Raw genomic sequence first — 21,560 nt, 5'->3', positions numbered from 1 at the left:
GTAATATGGAGATAAGTAAATAAAAGAACAAATATTAATAGGAAGTTTGATGAAGAATGGGATAGTTACGTAGCCTCAAAGTACTTCTTCAACAAAATACTTAACTACACAAGGGAGAAAGAGTAATTTCAGAGTGGAAAAGCCTGGCAGACACCATCTTAACCAAGTAAACGTCACCAGAGATGGGAAAAATTGAAGTTATGTGCCACCTGATAGGATGCAATGAGAAGAATACTGCGTCATTCCTCTAACAGTTCTGCCAAAGATACATAACCTGAATCTGATTATGAAAAGCGTTCAGACAAACCCAAATTGAGGGACGTTCCACAAAAATAAGTGGCCTGTAATGTTAAAGAGTGTCAAGGTCATGAAAGTAAAGATTAGGGAACCAGTAAAGACTGACGAATACTGAAGACCCAACTAAATGCAATGCATGATTCCTGGACAGGATCTTTAGGAACATTATTGTGACCACCGACAACATTCAAATGGGGTCTGAGGATTAGATAGAAATATATCAATGCTAAATTCCTGATTGTGCTAGTTGTATTGGGGGTTATCTAGATGAATGCTCTCATTAGGAAGAAACACACACTAAAGTATTTGGGATGACGGGGCATTTTCACAGTTTAGGCTCTACTGGAAGAAGACTCTGAGTCAGAGTTTAGCGTCCAGGATGTTTATTAGGGAGTGCCTTTGGAATCGACACCTGTGATAGGGAAGAGAAGGAAGTAGGTTAGACAGGAGAAAAGGAAGCCGTGTGTAAGGAAGTCTTAGCAGCCTCAACTGACCCCACAAGGAGCTCTGGAGCTGCTATTGCCCTTTAGCATTGTCCCACACCAGGCTGAAATGGCTGGGTTTTAAAACCACGCTTGATCAGTCACTGCATGAGGACTGTCCCCCAAAGGGCATGAGCTTTAATAAAGCAGCTCTCTGCAGTGGTAGCAGCTGATAGCTAAAGGTTGTCTGCGGACAGTACTCCAAATAGCTGGCACAAGAAGTCCTTCTGCAAAGGGAAATCTCAGTGGCTCTTCTCCACGTTCATTCCCCATGTTGCTCTCCAAAATACTTCTTCATATGTTGAGTAGCTTCTCCAGATTTCTGATGAGCCTCTCCTCCTGGGGCAACTTGGAAGAGAAGCCCTCGTTGCTGCAGCTGGTCTTAGAGCTGCAATTAAAATTTAGTCTCCCACCTCGACCATCCTCTCTAAATTTCTCTCTTTCTCAGCCTTCACTTCTCTTGGCTTCAGTGACTTACCTGGGGGCATGATTTAGATTCTCATCCCACAGAGGTCTGAGTTCCTGGTCGCCATGTCCTTGCTACATTATCCATTTACCATTGCAACTGGGCAAGGGAATAACAAGAAACATCCAAGTAGATCATCTGGGTGCTTTAACATTCTTCCCTACCCTTATTCCATAACAGCAGACCTACTGTGTTTCCCCGAAAATAAGATCTAGCTGGACAATCAACTTTAATGTGTCTTTTGGAGCAAAAATTAATATAAGACGTGGTATTATATTATATTATATTATATTATATTATATTATATTATATTATATTATATTATATTGTATTATATATTAGATCCAGTATCCAATTAGATACTTATATTATAGTAAAATAAGACCGGGTCTTATATTAATTTTTGCTCCAAAAGACGCATTAGAGCTGATTGTCCGGCTAGGTCTTATTTTCGTGGAAACACGGTAACTCCTTCTGATGATCAAGGTTAATATCTCTGCCAAGATTGTTCCTCTACTTTCAGCCCACTTATCCCTGGATACTAGGAACCCAAAGTGCCCAGGCAGCAGTTTTAGCTAGTAATTCAAAGGGACTTTTGCTGCGTGCTCTGGTGGAAATATTCCCCTAAGGAAGCATGTCCTCTAACTCTGCAGAGTCCTGAATAGCAGGAACAGGAAGCATAAATTCCCTAATGGGTCATCGGGAGTGATGATAAACGGGACCTCTCCTACTTCAATACTTTGCTTCTCAGACTCATGTATTCTTTCTGCTGAGGACACAACATCATACAAATCTTTGATGCAATGTATTTAATGTATCCTGGAGGATAGCACTCAAAGAGCATTGCATCTTAGCTAACACTGCAGCTGTGCAGTCAGCAAGACGTTCCCATACTCTATCAGGCCAGGGGCTTCAGCGTGCCGTAGTAAGTGATATGCCCAGTAGATGCCGTGGTCACGGGTGTACGCTCACACCTTCTTTGCTGTTCTAATAGTTCTGCCAAAGGTACATAACGTGAATCTGATTATGAAAACCTTCAGGCAAATTGGATCCCCTGGTTTCATGCAATGTTACGTGACGTCCCCTGCTGGAGGATCAAACATTATATAAGCCCACGGTGAGGCCTGAAGGGCAGACATTTAAACCCTTATCCAGACTATGTCTCCCTTCCTGTGAGAAAAAATCACTGGCCCTTTCAGGGTAGCAGGATCCCAAAGTAGTCAACTTGCCACCAACTAATTGGTTGGTCTTGAGGAACGGTGTCAGATCAGGAACATTGATCTCTTTTGCTGTCAAGTTGGACATTTGCCCGTGGCAATAATTAGGTCAGCCCTGATAAATGGGAAGCCATACTATTGGGCTCAAAATAGCCTCAATCTCTTTTACCATGGCCACTTCATTCACATATCCATGTGCCAGCAATGGTGTGGTTAGTGACAGAGGTGGAGTCAACTGGCTGTGTCAGTTTATATATGAGGGACTTACATCTGCCATTTTGAGAGAGAGAGAGAGAGAGAGAGAGAGAGAGATTTTCTTAGTGCTTGCCCTGGAGATTACAACTAATTCTTAATTCATAACAATTGAGTCCAGATTAATACCAATTTAATTTCAATTGTATACAAAAACTTTGCTCCCAAATAGTTCCATTCCCTTCACCCTCTTTCTTTCACTTGTACGGATTGAGCAGTACCCTTATTGGCTGCCCACCTATTTTTCAGCAAGAGACACCATGTTTTATTAACTATCTCCATAATTCTTCATGGATCAGGTACTCAGCTTGTCACTTTGATCTGGCTGCTCATTATCATAATTGTGTCCACATGGTTTCTGAGAGTTGCATGATGCTACCTGGCTCAATTATTTCTGGGTTGTGTTATCTCCATTGCTAATAAGGAGCTCAGATTTATAACAGCATCTCCTACCATGAATCCAGCCTGCAAAAGAGAGCACTGAACTTCATAGTAATTCAGGTGCCCTCTCACCAACACTTTATTGCTTTGGTAGATGGTGTACCTACGCTCCAGTCCTCCCATGTAACAGTCATCATCTGGAGGGTTTCCTGGCCTTATATGGTATTAATATATCCACACTAGCATGCCCACTTCTCTGAGTCCTTTTCTAAAATAAGGAGATAGCATCCACATACATAAAATTCACCATTTTGAAGTGTACAAATCAGTGGTTTTTAGTACGCTCACAAGGTTGTGTAACCATCATCACAATCAATTTTAGAATATTTTCATCAACCCAAAATGTAACCCTGTGCCAATTATCGGTCACTCCTCATTCTCTCCTACTGACAGTCACTGGCAACCACTAATTTACTTTATGTCTCTATGAATGGTCTGCCCATGCTGGACATGTCTTATAAACAGAATCATACTACATGTGGCCTTTTACGTTTGCCTTCTTTCATTTGGCATAATGTTTTCAAGGTTCATCCAAGTTGTAGCATGTATCAGTGTCTCATTCCTTTTTATGACTGACTAGTATTCCATTGTATGGATTTAGCATATTTCATTTATATATTTCATTTAGCATATTTCATTTAGCATATTTCATCCAGCTCAAAAGTCCCACTTTATCATCTGCTTTCTAAGACATCTCCTGACTCCAACTGTGGCAGTTTGGGTTTTCCAGGAAGGAGACTCTGAAATAGACTTTAGTGTCCAGAACAGTTATTTGGTGGAGCTCTCAGGATCAGTGTCTGAGGAGGGGTGGAGAAAGAAAGAGGATTGGGCAGAGAAAGAAGTTGATTTGAGATGCCAGCTGATAGCCTCAGCTTACTGAGAGCTCTTGAGTAGAAATGGACCATCCAAGATGTCTCCTGCACAGGGCCGAAACAGCCAGGCCTTTGTATCCTTGCTTTGATCAGTCGTTGGATTTGGGAGACCTGGTAAAGGGGCATCTCATTGGGCAAGGTGGCCCTCTGCAGATCAGGCAAACCATGAAGGAAACGACAGCTGACAGACATGTGCTGACCACAGTCCCCACAGCTGGGTAAACCAGTTCTTTGAAGGGCATCTGGTCAGTGCATCTCAATGTCCACCACAGGTTTCATGTTATCAACTTACTCTCCAATTGTTCAGGTAAAGAAAAAGGTCATTATGCTATGTGTGTAAATGTTCTGTAAGTTTGAAATACTCTGAAAATAAATAGCTTTTATGTTAAATGAACATACTTAAATGTAACTAAGGAAACACCTGAAAACACCCTCCTGCTGCTGATACAAAGAAAGTGGGTATGATGTTGAAAGACAAAAATTCCTTTGAATGAGTAAAATATGGCTCACCAGGAGAGTTAGCGGGAGGTGAGTGTGAAAAGGCAAGTCGAGACTTCATCCTTGTTGATGCAACATACCTCAGAATAAGGCAAGAACAGAAAATGCCTGTTTCATTACAGCTAGATTGGCCTTCAATTTCACCTCACCATTTCTGAACAGGTAAAGCCTTTTCCAGATTATCTTTAATAGTTACTATTTCCTCTCTCCCTCTTCCTTTTGTTTCTTTTCTCTCCAAGGCCATCATGGAAGTTGCAATGTGAAGATGTGTCTTTGTTCAGCTTCCCCATTCTGGGATGAAGATTATTTTTAGGATTAATCTGAGTCATAGAGGGAGGAGGGAAAGAACCATTTTAATCTTTTCCTTCTCTTTCCTTCATAACCTGCTGTACAGTTAACTCATTTTTTAAAAAATTCTTTTTCCCTCTTCCCCAAGAATCATTTTGCCTTTTATTTTTCCTTTGGCATAGTATCTATCTATAAACCTTCATCAGAGGGTTCTAAAAATGGAAGAAATTTTTTTCTTTGCTGAATGGACCACAGGCTAAATGAAAAGAGGTTGCCTTAAGCTGCTGTCATGTAAGTAAATCTATTTATTATAATCCTGATTGTTGGGATCTGAGAGGTTATCCAGTTACTCCTCATCCCTGTCTCACTGTTTCCTCAGCTATGGCTGCCTCTGGACTTGCCCTTCTGTCTCTCCTATGCAGAGAGTAGTAGGCACTTCTGCTTTCTGGGGGGAGATGCAGGCAGACTGTGGTCTGGCCTTCTACCTTTGCAGCAACATGCTTGAGCATGTCTCATGCTTCATTATTTGACCACATTTCTTTGAGGGATAAAGAAGCATGGAATCGGGAAATGCTACACTTTTAAAAAAGTTTCTACCAATTTACACATTAAACATTGACAAAAAGCCCTACCCAACTAAGTTACCAAGAAAGTGGGGAGCAATTTCTACTTTGGATAAAATAGGCACTTAAAGAACATCTGTGGAATGAAGTGAATGAAAGAAGAGTGTGCTGGCTTAACTTCAGGAAACCATGATTTAAACAGGCAAGCTCTGGATGGAGATACTCACAACACCCCTTATTTATACAGTACAGTCATTTAGCATTTTCAGAGTGTTTTCACAGATACCATCTCATGTAATCCCTGGACCAACCCTGCAAGGGAGAGAAGGCAAGTGTTATTTATACCATTTTAAAGATAAGATTAAATGACTTCCCTGGAGTCTAACAGCTAGTAGATGGCAGAACTGGGGCCAGTTCCCAGGTCTGCTGACTACTGTTGTTGCCAGGGTACCAGATGGATTCTTCCAATTTCAGAGTGGAGCCCTCAAGGGTTACTGCTTGGGGACTTGTCTTATTTAAAACTTTTATGGATTATCTGAAAGTGGGCTCATAGAAGAAAAAGTCACTGGGCTGAGATGTCCTTATGCTCTCCAGAGTAGTAAACTCCAAACAGATGGATCTAAATTGAAGAGATAAATTGCACAAAGCTATGTGAATGGACAAACTACAGCAAATGAGTTTCATTTTGTACTGATTTTGGATAATGCATTTAGGATTGTTAGTCTGAAGTACACTTAAAAGAAGATGAGCTTGGAGCTATGTTTTATTCCAAGAAAGAGAACTATGAGTTATTGTTGACTGTTTTTTAAAGTCACATAACAATAAAATGCTAGAACTTGTTGGTAAGAACATGGAAAACAAAACTAAAAGGTTTTAACAAAATTATTTTGTCCTACATTTGACAAAATGGTGATGAAGCTATACCTGGAATCATTCATCTAATTCTACCCCAAAACCTTAAAAAAGAGCCTAGTAGATATACCTGGTTATAGAAAAGGGCAACTGAAATAACCAAATAGATTCCCTAAGGAGAAAGTTGCTTTAAAAATAAACAACTATATGGAGGAAATCCTTACCTTTCTGAAGTTTATGTCATAGAGGGCAACTGAAATATTCAAAAACAGTTCATTTTCAACAAACGTTTATTGAAAGAACACTGTATGCAGGTACTGTGCTCAACACGAGTTTACAATGAATAAAACATAGAAGTTCACAGTCATTGTCTGAGCATGCCAGACTGCGTGAATCTTCCAACTCAGAGCAGCTTTTCTTGTGTTCTTAATGGATTGGCATCTGGTTTCCAGTGTACAGTCTCTGGGGTTTGTTTGGTGTGTTGGTTGCCAGAGACCAATCAACCCCGATGAACCCGCAATCAAGTTCTTCAAGCTGTAAATCTTAAGGACTGGACTCTTCATACCACCCAGAGGATAAAGTGAAGTTATGACTTTTAATAACCTTCTCAGTAACATTTAGTTATTTACCTGGATTTTACAAACAGCATCATTTTCTATGGTCTCAGCATTTCTGAGCCAAGATGGTACAGAGAGTCTCTGTATGACTGAGTTATGCACCCAAAATTCGATTTCTAACTTGGTTGTTTGAAACTGAAAATGATTTTCCCCAGAGAGACAACGTGATAAATACCGGTTGGGTCTCAGGACAACTCTTAAAAGCCCATTTGGCCCACATGCAGCTCAACCATGAGGGTGAGAACTGTGACCCATAACATTGTTTCCACCGGAAAATGTGCCTCAGCAGCAGAGCAAGGCCTTCCTTCCTCCTCCACTTCCTACCTCCATGAGTAATGAGTCCAGTGTGTTTACTACAGGAAATGCAACTTCTGAGTGTAGGTGGCTGGGCCTGTGGCCTTGGATGCCTTATCCACAGGGCAGAGGTATATTCATTCTCCGCCTCTCCTGCCCTAGCCTTGTCAGTGAGGGGGGTTGAGGGGAGTTGGGGAATCTTTCCTTGACCCATCTTCTTCAGAGTAGGGCTGTTGGGACTGTTTTGGGGGTGATTCAAAGCCAGCTACATAATTTCTGGGGTCCGTTGTTTAAAAGTAGGAAAAAAAAGCAGCTAAAGATATTAAAATACAAAGCTTATTTCTTTTCTTCTAGTCTCTCTCTCTTGATCTTATGGTGTTTTAAATTTAGATAGACAGTTAACTATTATAACGATTTAATATCATTCTAAGTAAGGAAAATTAAAAATTAGCATGAATTTTAGACTTAATTTTCATATTGTACAATGCCAGTTTGAAATACAACTATAACAGCATTTAACTCCTTTGTGAAATCACACAATTCCTATTTTGTGGCTCACAAAGTGGTCCCCCCCTCACCCGCAGGGGATATATTCTAAGACTCCCCCGTGGATGCCTAAAACCACAGATAATACTGAACCTTATACATACTATGTTTTTAAATTATACATACATACCTATGATAGTTTAATTTGTAAATTAGGTATAGTAAGAGATTAACAACAGCAATAATAAAACAACAATTATAACAATATACTGTAATTAAAGTTACGTGAATGGCTTTGGGGCCATTATTTACTAAAATAAGGGTTACTTGAACACAAACACTATGATACCTCAACATTCCATATGGTAACCTGGATGGCTACTAAGTGACTAAAGCATGAGTAGCCGGTAGCCACATACAGCTTGATACACTGGACAAGGTATTGATTTACATTCCTGGTGGGATGGAGGAGGCCAGCTGGAGATTTTTACGACACTTCTCAGAACTGCGCACAATTTAAAACTTATGAATGTTTATTTCTGGAATTTTCCATTTAATGTTTTTGGACCATGGTTGACCATGGGTAACTGAACCCATGGAAAATGAAACCATGGATAAGGGGGGGAGAACTGCACACAAGAATGGGTGGCTTCTTAAAGAATATCAGTATATTGTTACCACAGTAAAGTAGGCTAGATGCAGGACAGAAAAAACGATGGATTTTCCTACCCTCTCCCTATCTCCAATCTCTTGTTCATTTAATCTATCCTTCCCATCCATGCCAGAATTATTGTTCTAAAGAACTAGTTGTATCATCTAAATTCTTCTCCTATTACCTTTACATAAATCCAGAAGTTTTGGCATCTAATCAAGGCCTTCTCATTCTAGGGCTAACTTGCCTTCATTTCCCTGGGGCCTGTCAGACTTTTCCCATTTTCCAAAGTGTGCCCGGCACATTCATGCCTTTGTACATTCTGCTTTTTCATCTAGAAATGTCTTTTTCCTGATACTTCCTGATGGAAGTATCAAATATTCTCTCTTCCAACTGAAGCTTTCTGGATGTTTACAATCATTATTAATTGTTACTTCCAACAAACGCAGGTAATTTGCATCTTTGCTTAGGAAGCATCTCATGCTACCTGATGGTGTACACTTTCCTGTTCCTCTCCTGTATTCCTTCACTACAAGGGCTTTCAACCTCTTACCAATAGCATGGCTCATAGCAATAACAAACAATAAGAGTGAAAATACATTTTATGTTGTATGCACACTTATATATACATTTCATCAATTTAAAGAAGTACTTCCTCCATTTTAATATCTCTGAAATCAGGATGTAGCAATAGGCTATCATATTTTGGTAGAGTTTTCACTTTCTTAATAGTACATAAAGTAATGGCATGTCATAATTGATGACATAGATTTGTTGAAATATGGTACAGAACTGAAACAAAAGTTTCACAAAACAATGTTTACCATTTGTTATGGGTGATGCTCCCTAGTTTTTCATTCTATTTCATTATAAAAAAATGCAGGTTATAATCCACCAAAATGATTTCACTACTCACTTAGGAAGTAGAGAAAAACTACAGAGAACTGACACTTTACAGCTACACAATGGTATTAAAAACTAAGACTGACTACGTTAACATGACTTTACAACTCAACTGTCTGCATAAACATGACTTTAATTTCAAGAAATTCTTGCCCAAGAAGAAGTTGCAGTTAACTTAATTGCAGTTTCAGGAACTTCCTCAAAAAAAAAAAGTCCATTTTCCTGAACAAGACTATTGACTGACCTCACTTTCATCAGGGTAAATAGCACCCTCTTCAACAGGATTACTCTGTTAGGTTTATCAACCAGCTGTTTACTTTTCTAGGCTCGCTTCAAAACTCTCCCGTGTCCACTCATCCTAAATGATTAGCTCATGAATTTAGCTCAATCTCAATCATGCTCTTTCACTGAAAGACCTGTCTTAAACCAGATCCTCCGAATCTTCTACCAACATAGTAATCTCTTACTGCTGTAAGCAATGAACTTGGCTTTGCTTGCTTAACAGGTTATTTGGGTGGTCCTTGCTGGAAGTCAGGAGCTGACACTACATTTTAAACTCCACCAGGGATGACACAGTGCTTGTTATTTATTTTCCTCCCCTCTTCCTCCTGGTGATCCAACACTGATGGATGGGGAGGAAAGGTGTCTTAGGAATGTGAGGGGAGACTAGAGTGGGATCAGTAAGGGATGTATAGTGGTTGCAGGTAAGGAACTCTTGTAGAGGCTGCATCCACAAATTAGAAATCCTGGGGTTGGAACAAGCCTCCCCTTTCTCTTGGTTTTATCTACTCACAATCTCCGCTTCACACCTGGTACTCAGATGGTATTGTTTTAAATATAAAACATTCAAGCTCCCTCCAAATCACTTAACTTCAAGCCACTATGTGATCTTTGAAGTGGTCTTTGCCTCACGCTTGAAGATGAGCACAATAATGGATAAGGGCTGCCAAACGTTTGGTTCTCATCAGGAATGGAATTAAGTCATTGAAAAAATATGTTGACCAGCATCTCTCATTTCATAAATACCTACATAAATTTCACATAAACACTGGAAAGGCTCCTTGGACTTAATAAGCCATGATAAATAAAATAAGTTTGCTTTTCATCTAAATAGGCACCAATCCACGTTTCCCACTACATGTCCCAGTGTAGCTCTTCCCAAATTCTACGCTTCTGTAAAACTGGCCTGGTCCCAGGGCCTGCAACAAGCCAGGTGCTTTCCTCCTCTCTCTTTGCTGTTTCTTCCGCAGGAACACCCACCCTCTCACCTCCTTTGGTTATATAGGTTTCTTCTGATCCATCTGAAAGGTCACCTGTGTCGACCTCACTTAGAAGCCTTTCTCCACACTCTCAGGCAGAATTAATGGCCTTCTTAGCACTTGGCCTCTAATGCGTTTGCCTTGTAAATCGGCTGTTGCCTTCTAGCCAATCCATCTTCAGGTCCGGCTTTCTTGTTTCCGGCCCATCCGGGGGACAGGGATGAAGGCCTTTTCATTTTGGACTGCCCAGTGCTTTGCATGTAGTAGGTGCGCAGTAAACGCTAGGAGTTTTAGCCACTTTGTGTCTACTGCCAGAGCAAGTAGCCGAGTAGAAAAGGCCCGTCTGGCCACCTCCCCGCCGGTCGCCCAGCCCAGCCCAGCCCAGCACACGGAGGCGGCTGATGAGCCCGCGTGCTTCTCGGGCCACCCCCGCGGCGCGCGGCCCCCAGTCACAAGCGTTGGAAATTCCGACGCGTGCAGGAGCGCGGGGCCGGCCGGGGGCGGGGAAACCCGTGGAGTGAGCCTGTGACGTGTGAGGGGCGTAGCTTCACGAGGCCGCGCCCCCTCTCCCTCGCCCTCTCTCGCGGGTCGGGGTTACATGGCGGCGACTGCGGCAAAGCGAGAGCCTCGGAGACACCGGTGCCGCCAGCACAGCCGGAGACCTGAGCCGACCCTGGGGGCTGTCCGCGGGTCCCGCACTCCCTCGATGACTCGGAGAAGTCCCGTAAGTGCGTGTGTGTACGTGTGCGGGGCGCGCCGCGGGGCGGCTCGGGAGGGCGCCGCGGCGGGCCCGGCGGCGGCGGCGGAGCCGGCTCGCTCCATTGTGTGACCCTCCGGCGGCCGCCGCTCAACAAAGGCGCTTTTGTTCCGTCTCCCGCCCGCCCCCTGCCCGCCCGCCGGCCCGCCAGCTCGGGCCTGGCCGGCGCGTCCCCTCGCGGGCCGGCGGGCGGCGGGCCGGGGTCCCCGCGTGGGGCCGTCAGAGCGGCCGGCGCGCCCCTCCCACCCGGCACGCCCCTCGCCGGCAGCTCGGCCGGGCCGCGCCCGCCAGCCCCGGGGCCCCCGCTTGCCGGCTGCGGCACTGCTGCGGGCCCCGGGCTTCTCAGGTTCGAAGCCCGGCCGGCAGACTAGGGGCGGCGGCCGGGAGGGGCGGCCCGGGCGGGGAGCGTGAGGTGGCGCGGAGTCTCGCCTTCCTGGCACGGTGCCTTTCGAAATGCTCCCGGCTCTCCTCCCCCATCCCATTCCGGTGACTCGGCCTCAGCTGACTCCGGCCGGGCAAAGTCTCCAGTGGACTCGGCAAATTGCGTAGCGCGCACCACTCACCCGGCTCCTCTCAGAGCCATGAAGTCCTCTGCCCAAGTTTTGAGTCTAGCCGTAACTAAGGTACAGAAAACTGGTCCGAGTCGGGATTCCTAATGTCCTCCCTCCGCTCTCCTGCAGCCTTTCCTTAGCTGCGTTCGGGACGTTGAGCGGTGGTCGGTGAAAGTACCCAAATGAAAACTTGTTTTGTCCGTGCACTAAAAAAGGCCTTTGACTTCGCTGTGCATTTTTATCTGATGTGGTGTGGTGCGTTGAAAAGGAAAGGTGTTTTGGCCGCCTTTTGTTCCTTGTTTTAGTAAAGACTCGTCTGGTTCAGGTGTTATGTGGGAGCTCTGTGAAGCAGGATCTTTTTTATTTCTTTACTGTCTTATTTTTTCTCTCTTGCTTGCTTATTGGAAAAGGTCCAGTGAGGGAAACTGGTGATGTGGGATTAGAAACCTACTGAATTTGCAGCGAAATTCATGTTCTTTCCTTCAGTGCAAAAAAAATGCCCTTAAAAGTCAGTCAGTATTAACTTCTTTTACGGATACAAGGTGATTCGTTGAGAGGGGAAAAAAAAAAAAAATTAACAGGGGACAAAATGGAGCGCAGGCTTCTTCAGAGTAATTTTCTGATTGCTTGATTCTTCTTGTTATATTTTAAAGATCTGGTTGGACATAGCGTCTCTCCAACGTTGGGAAACTGAGATGGAAAGAGTAATCTGACTAGATGAATGTAGGGTCCAAAGAGGGCACTGCCTCTAGAGTTTCTCTTAGAAATGTCATATTTTAACGTTAGAAAAATAATTGGGTGGAAGAAACTTAACATATCTTTAACGATTCGTTGCTCAAACATGTTTATGAAGGTCTTGCTATGTGCTAAGTGGTGTAAAGTCCTTTCATATGTGTTACATCACTTAATAAGTATTGCCTTGTGAAACTTGTAAAATTGCTTATTGGTGTCCTAAATTCAGTAATTGCTGTCATCTAGGAAATGCCAAATTTGAGTACAACATGTTTTATCACCTAGATACTGCTATTCAGAAAAAAACTGGGGGAAATGGAGAATTATTTATAAAAACCTTTATAACCAGGGGTGCCAAAAAAATGTGTACACATGATTTGCATTCATATTTTGTTACCAGTATAATATTGAGTGTTACAACTTTAATACAGTTTTTTCCTTTCTTAAAATGTGTATACATTTTTTTGGCACCCTCTGTGTATGACCACATTTTGGAGTTCAGTTATTTGCAAAAGAAGATGAAAAGCAGTGTTTGACTACCTTCTATGATTAAAGAATCTAGAAAAAATTGAAGATCAATTAATTTTGCAATAGAAAAAGCACCTGTTCTAATGACAAGTGTTAGTACTAAAAGTGTTGCAGCATTTTACATAAGTTCATTTAAGCATCGTGAGAATTCATAACTGACAAAATGGTAAGGTTTGCTGACTCAGGGTACATTGCTGAAGGGGATAGGGTAGGGTAGGAGGAAGCTTGAAGTGCTGCAAGTTTTGAGTTGGGTGATGACTCATCCTGCCCACACTGCTACGTGGCCTTTTTTTTATACACTGTATTTTTTTAAAATGATAGGCTAAAATATTTCTGTCCACATTATAATCCACATTCTCTCTCTCCCCCTCCCTCCCTCTCCCTCTCTCAGAACCACAGTTTCTCTAAAAAAGTAATGGCTTCTTAAATTGCATTTTAGAAGGCTATCATATATCCTACAGGTGGAATTTTGTAGCATTTGTTGAGAGGAAAGGTAAAATTAATTGCTGGTCAGTTCCTGCAGTTAAATGTTTCATACTAGCAGTTCTTTGGTTATGATTGAGATTTATTACAGAGTATTTACAAAGGACAGATAGTACTTTTATGATGTGGGTAGAAATTAACCTTATATCTTCATTGGTAATGTAAAAGTTATTTTTATAATATCTGGAAGTTAGTTTAAATCAGTCTGTAAAGGTGCAGAAATATTTAATCATATATTGCTTTGAGCATGAGCATTTCATTCTGATGGAATTATATACATAGTGCTTTCTCCTGATCTATATGAGTTTTCGGCTTTAATAAAGACAACTTGAAATAGGTATTGTTATAGGCACTGTTTTCCATCAGTCTTTTTATTTTAAAGATAAGCTGAATGTATAGTTCCAAATTTAGGACATGCACTGATATTTGGTAATTAAGATATTTTGGCTGATTGTAAAAAGCCATCATGTAGCATTTTGGCTTAAAAGAAGATTTAAAAAAAAGGAAGATTGAGAGTAACAGGTTGTTTTAAAAGTGAGAAGAAAAAACTCCCCATTCCCTCATTTTTCTTTGTATACTATTTATCTTCTCAAAGTGACTTACTTGGGGGTGGCTGGTTAGTAGCTCAGTTGGTTAGAGCGTGGTGCTAATAACACCAAGGTTGCCAGTTTGATCCCTGCACGGGCCACTGTGAGCTGTGCCCTCCTTAAAAAAATAAAAAATAAATAAAAACTCAGATACTCAAAGTGACTTATTTGAAGAGCTTTATGAGCAATGAGTGTATTGTTAATGTGAATTAAATCTTGGGAGAGATTTTGGAAGAGTGTTGCATGATTTACATAAAGGAACTTAAAGTTTAATTCAAACTTTAAAATGAAAGGAAACATAAAATTCAAATATAAAAGTATTATAGATTTTCAAAACATCCTATCACTTAGAGGTTAAACGTGTACTTCCAGTACACTGTGTGTGTGTGTGTGTGTGTGTGTGTGTGTGTGTGTGTTTAAGAATATAAGTAATTAGCTGTCGTGCATAAATCAGAATTTATAAACCCACTGGATATCTTACCCCATCTCTTATGAAATGGTGAGCCTTACCAACTGCTATCCAGTTCCTTGTTCACATTGCCCACTTGAACCATGTGTTTCTCTAGGGCCCCTGTTAAAATAGAAAGAAGATGCTTCAAGAGTAAATTCTTTGTGGCATTGTTGGCTGCCTCTTGTCAGCTCCTTCTGCCTGTTTTGTGGGCTGTTACACATTATATCCTGCTAGTGGTATCGGGATTTTGGTCAGTTTTATTGCTCAGCCCTGACTGAGACTTTACAAAAACAATAATAATGTTATTGTCGTTAATGGCTTTTTACAGGGAGTTGCTTTTCATGTGGAGCTGATGCTTTGAAGGTATAGGCTGAGTCCAGCATTGTTTTTTTTCCTCCATGAACTGCATATTTGGAAAATATAGGTGCTCCTCTGATAGTTTTAAAAAGGTTTGTCTTTCATACATGTTAGCTTTTTAAATCCATTTCTGAAAAGTTCGAATGTTTATTTAGCAAGTCTCATTTTTCCCATTGATTTTCATTTAAATGTTACAAGTCTTCTCACAGAAAAAAATGATAATCAAAAATTGTTTGTTAGAATCCTAGCATTTACTTCAAGGAAGAGATTGTGCCTCTGCAGAGAGTGTGAAATCTTTGTGCATTTAATTCTGTACAACCATACAATTATAAAACGTTAGTGTTAACAGAGGGGTCATGGACATTATCTTGCTCCAGGTACATCATTTGACAGCTAAGGAAACTGAGGCCCAGAGAGATCTAAGCTTAACCTTGGTTCTCAAAGTGTGATTTCTGGGTCAGTACTATTAGCATCACATGGGAATTTATTAGAATCTATGTTTTCACAATATTTGCAGGTGATTCAAATGTACATTCATGTCTAGAAGCCCTACTAAGTGATGTATACATTGTTGCTCAGCTGATTAGTGATTGATTTGGAAAACTCAGCTCTTCTAGTTGCTCTTTCCATTGGCCCTCTTGAAAAAAGTCAAAAGGAAAATTGAGGGTCTAATCACTGTCCATTAGAACTTTCTGTGATGATGAAAGTGTTCTGTGCTGTCCAGTGCAATAGCCACTAGCCACACTGTTGAGCACTTGGAAGGTGGCTAGTGCACCTGAGGAACTGAATTTTTAATTTTATTTAAATTAGTTTATATTTAAATAGCTGCATGTACCTAGTGGCTAACATATTGGACAGCACAGATCTAGATGCTCATTGCCCATACTTAATTTAAAATAATCTAAGCTCTAATCTAATAATTGATTAAGCTCAGTTTAATAATTTCCCTTTTCATTTACAAATTGGAGAGATGGTAGGGTTTGTTTGTTTTGAGGTGGTAGATTTTGAACTACCCACTTTTCTGTATGCCCAGATATTATTTTAGTAGTTATTATAAAGCAATGCCAATTTTCTGATTGATACTTCTGTGTTTAGTAAAGTAGATAATCTAAGTTCCAAGAAGGTACATTTTCCCTTTTCTCAATAAAGTTATTTTCACTTGGATTAAAAAAAAATAAAAATAGCTGTTAAATAAGCATTTCTTAATTATCTTGTGGATGGATTGAGGAGGGAACAGTTTTGCCTTTAGCCTTGTATCTCCAGGCTTGCTGGCACTTGTTGATAGCTGCCAGATTGATCTGTTGTTTGTTATGTTATTTATTTCCAGCTGCAGAAACATTGAGTGGTTCTTAACCTCCCATCTTATGCAGTGGGAAAATTCTAACCCTAGAGTAAGTCAGACTGGCCTGTGTCCAAATCTTGACATTTGGTATGTGTGTGATTTCAGTGAAGTTGCTTTACCTCTCTGGGCATCAGTGCTCTTGTTTGCAAAATGAGACTTACAAGGTAGTGGTTCTAAATAACAAATAATTTGTCACTTAGAAAATGCTTAGCTAGCACTTAATACTCAGTAAATATAAATTACCTTTCTTTCCCCTCCTGCTTAGCTTTTATAGCCTTCTGTAATTTAGTCTTATGCTGAAGATTCCAAGGCAGGCTTAAGACATTCTGGTTTTAGGTCTTGTTGGTTCCCACTGGTTAATTTTATGCCTGGCTTCATTCATGGTACATTCTTTATAGATGCCTCCACTTGTGCTCTGGATTCCTTCTCTTCTCAATGACCCATCTCTTGTCTGCATCATGAGTTTTTCCCTTTCTGTTGGGTCATCTTTATTTTATAGATGTGCTCTACATCTCTACTGTCCAATGTGGTACCCACATTTCAGTTGTTCAGTAGCCACATGTGGCTATTGGCTATCATACTTGACAGTGGAGATACAGTAAGCTCTTATAAACCCTCTCCTGATTCCACATTCTTCTGATCCTGTTTCAAGCAAATTTTTAAGAGTTCTCTTTGTGTGCTCCCTTCATTTTCCTTTGCTCTTCAACCTGCTTCAGACTGGCTTCTGGAACCATCTCACCACTGAAATTGTTCTAGCCAGGGTTACCAGTGAGTTACATTTACCAAATCCATATTACAGGATCTTCTTGTAGCAGCATTCAGTATAGTTGACTTCTGTTTTCTGCCTAGTCACTTGCTTGTCTCTTAGCTTATGAGACACATAGTTTTCTTGTTTTTCTCCTACCTCATACTTTGTCCTATTTTTTTACTGGCTTCTCTCCTCTACCTGCCTCTAAGTTTTGACATATCCCAGAGTGTAGTCCTGGGCTTTTTTTCCCCCTTCTCTTTCTAAATTCTTTCCCTAGGTGGTCTCATTCAACTTATTGTTTAAATACAATCTACATATGAATAATTCTCAAATTTATGTTTTTGGTTTAGACTTCTTTTTTTTTAAGATTTTTTTTTTTTAAGACTTTATTGGGGAAAGGGAACAGGACTTTATTGGGGAACAGTGTGTACTTCCAGGACTTTTTTCCAAGTCAAGTTGTTGTCCTTTCAATCATAGTTGTGGAGGGTGCCATTTCAGCTTCAAGTTGTTGTCCTTTCAGTCTTAGTTGTGGAGGGTGCAGCTCAGCTCCAGGTCCAGTTGCCATTGCTAGTTGCAGGGTGCGCAACCCACCATCCCTTGCGGGAGTTGAACTGGCAACCTGAGAGGACTCACAGCGGCAGCTCAGCTCAAGGTGCCGTGTTCAATCTTAGTTGCAGGTGGCAGAGCCCACCATCCCTTGCGGGACTCAAGGAATTGAACTGGCAACCTTGTGGTTGAGAGCCCACTGGCCCATGTGGGAATTGAACCGGCAGCCTTTGGAGTTAGGAGCATGGAGCTCTAACCACCTGAGCCACCGGGCCGGCCCTGGTTTAGCCTTCTTGGCTTGAGCTCCAGATGTATTATCCAATTGCCTGCTTGATATTACCATTCAGTTATCTAAATAGACATTATCTAAATAGATTTAACATTTCTAAAATGGAACTTTTTTTTTTTTTTTTTTTTTTTTAATTGGGGAGGGGGAACAGGACTTTATTAGGGAACAGTGTGTACTTCTAGGACTTTTTTTCCAAGTCAAGTTGTTGTCCTTTCAGTCTTAGTTGTGGAGGGCGCAGCTCAGCTCCAGGTCCAGTTGCCATTTTCCAGTTGCAGGGGGCACAGCCCACCATTCCTTGCAGTAGTTGAACTGGCAGCCTTGTGGTTGAGAGCCCACTGGCCCATGTGGGAATCGAACCAGCAGCCTTCGGAGTTAGGAGCATGGAGCTCTAACTGCCTGAGCCACCGGGCCGGCCCCTAAAATGGAACTCTTTCTCCCATGTTATTCTTCTCTCAGTCTTCCCCATCTCAGTAATTGGCACCTAGGAGTTATTTTTGAATCCTCTTGTTCCCTTATCCCTCATATCTAGTCCATCACCAAGTTTTCTTAGTCTCTGAAATATGGTTTGAATCTGTCTCCTATTTGACATCTTAATTTCTACCAGTTTAGTCTCAGCTACCATAATCTCACATGGCCTACTGAAATAGCTTTTAACTGGTCTCTGTTTTCACTGAACTATCTTCTTCAGTTTATTCTCCTCCCAGTAGCCAGAATCATCTTTTTAAAATGTAAAGGAAATCATGCCAATTGTCTGCTTAAAACCTTTCGTTAGTTTTCCTTATCTCATAGTTATAAAATTCAGAACCTTGCCTCATGTGTTCCTTTCTGCCTATCTAATCTTATCTCTACACGAGCTGTTGCTCCCTTTGATTAAGGTGCTGTGGCTATACTGTCATCTTTTCATTTCCTTCAAAATACCAAGTTCTGTCTTGCTTTAGGTTGTATTTGCTGTTTTCTCTGTTTGGAATGCTCTTCTCCCATATCTTAGCAACAATGGTATCTTCTCCTCATTCAGGTTTCAGCTCCTTAGATGGCCATTTTCCAGCCACCCAATCATAGCACTTGGTCAAATCTGAAGTTATATTATTAGTTTACCTGTTTGTTAGACTTTCCTCACTAAACTCTTTGGAAACAGAAGAACCTTAACTGTCTTATTCTTCACTGTACCATCAAACAGTGCCTGGCACATACCAAGTGCTCAGTAAACTTTTGTGGATCGTACGAAATATTTGTTTGATTCCTTTAAACTTCTAAAGGGAGAATGTATGTTAAAGATTGCATTGTAGTTAATGTGATTCTGCATTGGGTCCTTTAGCTCAAGTACATTATCGGTACAGTTGCAGAAACTTAAACAGAATATTAGATGGTAGTACTGTACCAGTGTTAATTTCCAGATTTTGATGATTATATTTGGTTATGCAGAAGAATGCCCTGTCTGCAGGAAATGTACTCTACTCTCAAAGGGGTGTGTGTGTGTGTGTGTGTGTGTGTAATGTATTTGTCAGTAAAAACATTACGTTATTTGACAGAAGATCATGGGCTTTGGTTTATAAATCTGGTTCAAATCCTGGCTCTGTCACTGATGTGTGATACTGAATGCATTATTTAAATTCTCTAAAATAAAGATCCTAAGGCCCATTTTGTAATGTTGTTAGGAGGATTTAGTGTAAGAGTATATGCCCGGCACAATGCTTCACACATAATACGTTCTTTTTTTTTTTTTTTTTTTTTAAAGATTTTATTGGGGAAGGGGAACAGGACTTTATTGGGGAACAATGGTCAAATTGTTGTCCTTTCAATCTTAGTTGTGGAGGGTTCTGTTCAGCTTCAAGTTGTTGTTCTTTCAGTCTTAGTTGTGGAGGGCGCAGCTCAGCTCCAAGTCCAGTTGCCGTTGCTAGTTGCAGGGGGCAGAGCCCACCATCCCTTGCGGGAGTCGAACCGGCAACCTTGTGGTTGAGAGGACACGCTCCAACCAACTGAGCCATCCGGGAGCTCAGCGGCAGCTCAGCTCAAGGTGCCGTGTTCAATCTTAGTTGCAGGGGGCGCTGCCCACCATCCCTTGCGGGAGTCGAGGAATTGAACTGGCAACCTTGTGGTTGAGAGCCCACTGGCCCATGTGGGAATCGAACCGGCAGCCTTCGGAGTTAGGAGCATGGAGCTCTAACCGCCTGAGCCACCGGGCCGGCCCATAATACGTTCTTAATGAAGCTTGCTATTTCTCATATTCTTTAAAAAAATAAATATTAAAAAATTTATTCTCATGTTTAGTGCTATGACTTCCTTTATAATATAAACAAATACTTTTCAAATTAATTGCTTTTGGGATTTCTGGTCAAGATGGCGGAGTAGGGAAACTGCTTGCCTCCTGTCACGACCACATCAGAATAACAACTAAATTACAGAACAACCATCATTAAAAATAGCCTGAAGTCTAGCTGAACCAGAAGTCCTACAACTAAGAATATACAAAATAAGCCACCTGGAGACTGGTCAGAGGGGCAGAGATGCAGAACGGGCTGGTTTCACACCCATGTGTGGCTGTTAAAAATTGGGAGGGCTATCTCAGCTGTGGTGGTCCCCGTGTAGGAGCAAGGGGTCCCAGCTCCACACCAGGCTCCCCAGCCCAGGGTTTCAGTGCTTGGAAGAGAAGTCCCCACAACTTCTGACTGAAAACCAGCAGAGATTGCGGCTCAGTGAGAAGGAGGGCAGCTGGAGTCCCAGGTGCTCCTTTTAAAGGGCCTGTATGTGGACTTACTTGCTGACAGACTCACTCGCTGGAGCAGCAGCTTGAACTGCGCAAGGGACATATGGAGAGAAACTGAATGTTTGACTTTAGAGTGAGAGCTGGAGGGGCAGCCTCCTCCTAGATAGAAGTGCTGATAGAAGGCATTATTTCTTTGTAGAGCCCCCACCACCACCCAGTGTGCAGATGCAGGCAGCCGCCATACCTGACTCTCCGTCAACGTGGCTAATAACTGTTCTTCTCACCTTGGTGATTCCCTGAGACCCTGCCCCACACAACTTATGGCCCCACCCAAGCCATTTCCAGTTCCCTACAAATGGCCTGTCTTGGCTCATGCTTCAGACTGTCCTAAAATCTCTCAAAGGTTCACAAAACTCAAACAAGCAGCATCTGGCTTTGGCGTGCCCTGTACCTCATGCTGAGTAGCCTGAAGCCCAGCACTAGGTGGCAGCCAGCGTTGGTTTGTGGCTTGGCCTCTTTCACGTACCTCCAAGCCCAGCGTGGGTGGCTGCCATCTGTGGATTGCTTTGTGGCGAATGCCAGGTGGCTCAGGGCAGGGCACATGCTGTGGCTGAACTTGGCCTGTGGCAAGACCCCTCCCAAGAGGCCTCGGGACTGGCACGCCCGCATGCCAACTTCAAACCTGAGCTGGAGCACCACCCAGCTGCCTCCAGGGCGACACATCCAAAGGGCAGACTGGGCAGGCACCAGAGTACTGTTAAAGCAAATCCTGCTCAATAGGAGCATTCCCTGCACAACAGCTCCTTCACTGTAGTAAGGCCAGTCTTTACAAGCAGTCAGCTCTAGGGTCAGTCACTCCCATTGATGTGTAAACAGCAAACAAAGCTCAACTACAATAGGAGGGCACACACAACCCACACAGGGGACACACCTGGAGCACCCAGCTCAGGGTGACCAGGGAGACTGTGCCACTGTTGCCCCACAGCATACCTACTGCATAAGGCCACTCTGCTAACACTGGAAGACATTCCACTCCTGCATAATAC

The 21,560-nt window shown here is 42.1% G+C and overlaps 1 protein-coding gene across 2 annotated transcripts in view; it reads left to right on the top strand.

The window, feature by feature from the left end:
- Positions 1 to 11,023: 11,023 nt before the first annotated feature.
- MAPK6 (mitogen-activated protein kinase 6) overlaps positions 11,024 to 21,560 on the top strand; it is a 38,134-nt gene continuing 27,597 nt past the window's right edge. Inside the window, exon 1 of one of the 2 annotated variants that reach the window (XM_019730626.2) lies at positions 11,024 to 11,163. The gene's annotated coding sequence lies outside the window, so the exon portion shown is untranslated. Of the gene's footprint in view, positions 11,164 to 11,511; positions 11,820 to 21,560 lie in introns of those variants that run through there. The other variant, XM_074327736.1, reaches the window with a different exon arrangement.

Source organism: Rhinolophus sinicus, linkage group LG03 (genome assembly GCF_036562045.2).
Source record: "Rhinolophus sinicus isolate RSC01 linkage group LG03, ASM3656204v1, whole genome shotgun sequence".
NCBI lineage: Eukaryota > Metazoa > Chordata > Mammalia > Chiroptera > Rhinolophidae > Rhinolophus > Rhinolophus sinicus.
This window is presented reverse-complemented; position numbering and strand designations above follow the sequence as displayed.